The sequence below is a fragment of the Nelusetta ayraudi genome, unplaced genomic scaffold (assembly GCF_046127955.1).
Source record: "Nelusetta ayraudi isolate G7.1 ecotype Tasmania unplaced genomic scaffold, CSIRO-AGI_Nayr_v1 ptg000019l, whole genome shotgun sequence".
NCBI classification, from domain to species: Eukaryota; Metazoa; Chordata; class Actinopteri; order Tetraodontiformes; family Monacanthidae; genus Nelusetta; species Nelusetta ayraudi.
This window is the reverse complement of record NW_027466069.1, coordinates 4,321,183-4,327,500: the sequence shown is the minus strand read 5'-3', so window position 1 is coordinate 4,327,500 and position 6,318 is coordinate 4,321,183. Positions and strand designations below refer to the sequence as shown.

Below are 6,318 nucleotides of genomic sequence, written 5' to 3'. Positions count from 1 at the left end.
CCTCCCATTGAGGAGGAACCATTTTCCTGTTGCCTCAGAGACCCTGGTAAACTGCCCCCCCCTCACCCTCACTGCTCATCACCCCCCACACTCCCAACATAGACAGGACTTTTATTACGACTCGAGCCGGCCGCCCCTGCACTAAACAGAAGAGAAAAAAAAAACAAAATCCAGTGAGACGACGGTTGTTTGTCGCCGCTGAAAACTTGTCTTACGTCTACCGCCGTGGGAAGACGGGAGGAGGAGCAGAAAACACACACGCGCGCACACACACAAACCAACGTTTTTAAAGGGTGTTTTTTTTCTTCTTTTTCCTGTATAGAGACATTTTCTGTGTTCATTGTTAAACTTGGCATGCTGTTTTAGAACAGGGTAAGACGTGGGCAGCGTACGGAACGGGGCGGCCCGACAGGCGTCAGGATTTTCCGTTTTTTTTTTTTTTTTTTTTTCCGTCTCGGGGAGGAAGTTGGGATGGCTGATGGAAGGCCTGCGAGTGGGTTTGCGGGTGGGTGGGCGATTGGGTTTTTTTTTGTGATGGTTAGATTGCTGCTTCTGTACATACTTATAAATAAGTGGGGGTTTAACAGTCTTCGAGAATACAAAATGTAAAAAAAACAGAAAAAAAATTTGGGTGCGTTGTGGGGTTTTGGGATTTTTGTGTGAGTTGTTTGTCGATAGAGAGAAGAGAAAAATGAAACCAAGAGACCTACTGACTGGACTGTGTGTGTCAAGATTGTAGGAATGGGTCGGAGGGTCGAGTCTGTCTGGAAAGTGGATGTTGCAAACCGTGTGATTTCTGCTCAAGAAGAAAAACAAACAGATAAATTAGCTTTGTTACTTAGTGAATTAACTGAATGTATTAATTTTCCCCTGTAAATATATGAGGGGGGGGTTGGCTGTGGATGGGAGCGGGTAAGGAGGAGGAGAGGGAGGAGGACGGGGGGGTTCTCTTTGCTATCTCACCGCACTGAAGTTGGACACGGGAAGGAGAAGCAGCCAAGGTTGTCACACAGACACAAACACACACACACACACACACACACACACACACACACACACACACACACACACACACACACATCGCCCTCCCATCTTCCTGTCTGACTCTGTGCTCAGCAGCAGCACCCCCACACCCTCTCCACCAGGAGCAAACCAGCCAATCAGCAAAGGGAACCCCCTCACCCCTCCTCCCCCACGCCCCTCCCCCCTCCCGGAACGCCCCTCCCCCCCTCTCTCTGTCCAGACATTGCTGTTGTGAGGATGAAATGTCTGTTTTATTAAAAGTGCCGTTGAAGCACAAGAGTGACCTCCGATGCTTTTCTGATCGCGTCGCCACCGTGAGTGACCTTGCCCAGCTGCTCGCAAGTCTCGCACATCCACGTTGCCGACCTCCACTCAGCGTTTTTTTTTCTTTGACAATTTCATTGGATTCGGCAACCAGTCAGCCCTCTCGACTGATAACAAGAGTCTGCTTCAAATCATGAAAAACAGACCGGGGAGAAGGAGCTACTGTGAGCTGTAACCACTGGTTGCTGCTAAAAAAAAAAAAAAAAAAAAAGATCAGCATGGATGCTGATTTGGATGGAGATTAATTCAAAACTGAATTCAAAATTGTAATTCAAAAATCTATTTCCTCCCGACTGGCTTCAGATAGAATTTGTGTAAAAATTGTGGCTGGCAAACAGGACATTAAATGAGACTAATGGGCTGGTGATGGTAATGCTATTACAATCACCATTGCCATAAGCCATTGTGGGGCCACAATGGATTCTAAAATTTGACAGAGGGGCCGGAGCAGCAGCAGATGGATGGAGGGTTTTGGTGACCCACCTCATCTGAGAAGTAAATATATAGTGAAATATGTAGAAAACGTTCCTTAATGTCAATTGAAATTGAACAAACACTTTCCAACAGAATCAGTGTCTTTGCAGCTTCCTATTGAAATGACTCATAAAACACTGTAAAAAATGCATTTTTTTTTTAATCACCCACTTACTATTAATATAATTTCTTCAAGTTTGGCAGGCCGGATTAAAAAGTTTAGCAGACCACATATGGCCCCCGGGTCGTAGTTTGCCCATTCCAATTATGGCGTCTCGGCTGAACTAGCAGTTTTAGTTGAAGCCAAGCTGGCTGGTCCAGTCACAAGTTTCGAATCTCCTTTCCAAACACCTCCTATGGGCTCCTCTCGCCAGTTGGAAGGATTTAGGAAAAATTCTGTCCGCCGCGCCAGGTCACAGGATGAGAGCCGTCGCCCACCCCAGTCCAGATTTATTACAGCTCAAATGGGACATTTTCAGGCGGCCGGACTAAACAACACTTCTCACATGACTAACAATGCACTGTGGCGTCCTGACGCCACCGAGTAAAAGCCCTCCACTGTCATCCACTGGCACACTGCGACAGTGATGGCACGTCTGTTGAAAAGAAAATTTTCACCTCCGTTGGTGGGGGAAAAAAAGACGAGAGAGATGTGTTTTAAAACAGTTTGTCCCGTCTGACCCGCGATGTGATCACTGACAATATTGAAATTCCAGCAAAATAGGCCGACAAAAAAATAATCCCTCAGAGTTCTGTTCATCTATTTAGCGCTCGGGTGATCTCAGCACGCCGCTGTGCAGAACTTTACTCATCAATCAGACGGTGATGTTTGATGAAACACCCAGCGAGCGCCAACGCAAAGTGTTTTTAATTGACCATCCTGAAAGCGAGACTGCAGTCAATCATTCATCGCTCACCTGGACGGTCAGCTGCACTAATTGACTACCAAAATATTGATATGAATTAATCATCTCTCGATGGCGCGGGATGATTGATGACCTGACAGATTGGAGCCGTTCATTTTTCTGTTGTCGTCGGTTAAAAAGTTACCTGTGATTCTCACGCCAGAGAGCCGCCCGGGTTGAAAACAGGTTGTGTTCAAGTGTTCAAAAACTGCGTACAAAAAATCCTCAGATATTCAGTATCAGGTTACTGTCGTCGGCATTATATTTCAGGTCTTGGAACTGTCTCCGACCTGCGTTTAAATAAAGACTTGGCACAACACACTGTCACAGTCACTCGCTGGAAGATAGATATTTATCAAGAGCAGGTCACAATATATCTAGAGCTGCTACCCTTGTTTATTTTGAAATACTGCAGTCAAGCAGAGTAGGATTTAACCTGTGGTATTAGTTTCTGAAATACTATTAGTTTCTGAAATACTGCCAGCTGTTTGAATCGGTTCTACTGCATGTCCAAAAATACTCTCAGAACTGGAAAATCAGTTGTATTCTTCCCCTTCATGGCTTCTGTGGCCTTGTGTGCACTTTTGTTGCTGTTTTTATTTTATTTTATTGGCTTCTTCCTCTTAAGCTCCAGCTGGAACCTCCGTCAATAGACCCTTTCTCACCTTTACGTCCTCGTAAAATATCTCTACAATGGTTTCAACCATTCCTGTAGGGGTCTGAGAGACGCCTCTTCCTCCGGACCTGCAAGTGGATACCACACTCAGGACAACCTCTGCTTTTGGAGACATCGTGGCCTCTTCCCGCATGGGCAACACACCGGGCAACCTTGTGTCAGGAGAAAGGACTCCTTTTACGACCGTGCTGTTGTATGACCACGTCATACCGGGCTAAGGTCTCTGCGGCTGTCTCCTCAGGGAGGACGGCGACCTTGCCAACCCCCCACTTACCTGCTTTCATCAGCAGCCAATCCATTTTGTGTGCACCATGCTTTATGGCATCATTAACCCCTTTGGTCAATTGGGGCTGTGGTCAGAACCTCGTCTTCAGGGGAGTGCGAGTGCAGAAGGAAAAAAAGAGATTTGCCAGTGTCGCCATCTTCCATGTAGACGTTGAGTACGCATTCGCTGCATGATGCCAACTGGTCGAGAGACTCGGTTGCAAGCCGAGTCTCTCGACTCTTCTGCCGTCCATCTCCCGAGGATTTCAGGCCCATTTCATCAAAGCAATAAATAACGATTCAGACACCTCATTGGTTTCAGGGCCGAGTGCATTAGACAGACCGTTGTGCAACTTGAGCTAGCGAGCGACCTCCGGGGACCAATGCTTTGCTTGGCGGGAGTAAATCACCTCTTCCCTTTCGCCATCAATAGCGGCACTGTCTGCTGTAAATGAACTTGTTGTCTCCCCATAGCGCCAGCATACACGCACAGTACAGTTGGTACACCGATGTTTCAAACATCTCTTGCTGTATCCATGTGGGAAAGATCACACAGAAAGCGCTTGGAAAGGGAAGGCGACAGCAGAGAGGTGACTTGGTGATTGATCCGCCTATCACGTTCGAGCAAACCTCTCTGATTTGTTACCGCTAGTTGAGTAAGGTCAGCGGAGCTCAAGGCCTGCTATTGACGCAAGGAGCGACATTAGCCACACATCACTGGCTACCGCTGCACAACGCAGTTTTCGTCTGAACTCTTTCCGAACCCAAGGTGACAGTAGAAAAGCATTCAGCTGTTCATTTACTGTGAAAATATCGTCCAGTTCTGGTAAAAAAAAAATTGCGGCATCCAGCCTAATATTTTTTGATTCACACTCAAATGTTCCTTTTTTTTTTTTAACTTGTGTGCATGTCATGTCATGTCATGTTTGTATATTAATCTCTGTCTGACTGCATTTCACAATAACTCCCATGCAGACTACACAATCCTGATAAAACCACTCTGACAGCAAAGACTAGCATATGCTTGAGGAGAGAAAATGGGTCTTCCTCAGCTCAGCCGCTGCCCTTTGCAGTCACAGCGCTGCTCTTTCCCTCCTCACAGCGCTGCACAGTGAATAATGTAAGATACCAACTCGAGGTTCTTCTGCCCACCAGACAGGGAGCTGCATTGAAGGGAGGAGCTTTGAGATGCTCGCAGATTGACTCCAGCCTTGCAAAAATCATGACTCGTGAATATGTGATTATAAACGGGCCAGCATGGCCATGCATGTAGCACCGCTGACTGAGAGGAGCTGCAGGGGAGTAGAGAACATCTAAAAGAATCCACAGTATATCTAAAAATTGGCTAATATAGTTGAATATGGTTTTAAAATGTAGGAGCAACAACGGGCACACAGTTGCTGCAAAACACGGAGCTGCCTTGGCAAAGTGTGTGCATTGAAAGCCTTTTCAAGTAGACGAAGCAAATTAAAAAGCTATGCCCATTTTCCTAATCAAACATCCTGTGCATGGAAGTGACTCACTTGCACTCCGTAGGTGCCGCACCTGTCATGACGGCATGGTCCTTTTCCTGAGCAGAGCTGAAAGGCAGCCAGAAGTGCATCATTCAACGTGGTGAAGGAAAGTCAATGAAAGGAGAGAAAGAACATTGCAGAAATGGCAGAATGAAGTTGCAAAATTCGGTAATGGCAATACTGTTGTTGTTTTTTTCTTTTTCTTTTATTTATTTAGCACATAGTCAAGATTTATAGAAATAAAAAATAAGAAAAAGAACAAACACAAAAAAGAACAAAACAAAAAATTATGTTATATTATATTATATTATATTATATTATATTATATTACATTATATTATATTATATTTAAATGACTGCAAGGGTTTGTGAATTTAATGTATTTACAGATACAGGTGCTTTTATTGTGATGTACAAAAACACACATTTGTAAAAGTAATTTAAAATTTCTTTTCTTCACTCTCCTTTGGTGTTCAGTGTTACAAGTAGCACAAGGCAATGTCGCTCCTTCCACCAAAAATTCCTATTACATCTAAAGCACAAGGACACGGCTCTGGCTTTTTTAAAAAAAAAGTCACTAAAACAGCGCATTAATATTGAAGTCATAAGCCACGGCTGTAACAGTAATGACGAGGAGTAAACAACACACGCTGTGCACAGCATCCTCTGAGGTGTCCTGCAGTCCGCCTCTCAGATGCTGGGCTAAATAAAAAATGAGCAAAGCCGAGGAAACTGTTTGGTCACAGGGATTGTCAGGCTGAAGTGAAATGACTTTTGGAAATACTCTTCTATTGTTGTAGTAATATACCACAGTCTACATTATTTTACTTATCTATCACCGACAAGCGATTTTATTGAAATTTAAAAGAAGCAATCCAATCATCAAGCCGGCCAGGTGGAAATTAAATGACTTCCGGGTTCAATTTACACCCCACTCTTCTGCGTATACGATCTTGCTGTTTTCTCAATACATTAAATTCCACTTGCCATTTGGCAGGGTTAGGTGATTGCCCTGCAGCCGATGCGAGTGAAAACCCATTTTGATGAATTTTCTTGTCAAATTTGGTGCACAAGCACATGCGTAACAGGCTGGAGCTGAATGTAAATGAAGAGTCTCACCTTTAAACTGCAGCCGCAG

The 6,318-nt window shown here is 44.7% G+C and overlaps 1 protein-coding gene across 1 annotated transcript in view; it reads left to right on the top strand.

Annotated features, from left to right (window-relative positions):
* Positions 1-1,300, top strand: part of tmem240a (transmembrane protein 240a) — a 17,381-nt gene extending 16,081 nt beyond the window's left edge. Inside the window, exon 4 of the mRNA XM_076026518.1 lies at positions 1-1,300. This exon is cut by the window's left edge and continues 241 nt beyond it. The gene's annotated coding sequence lies outside the window, so the exon portion shown is untranslated.
* The last annotated feature ends 5,018 nt before the right edge of the window (positions 1,301-6,318 follow it).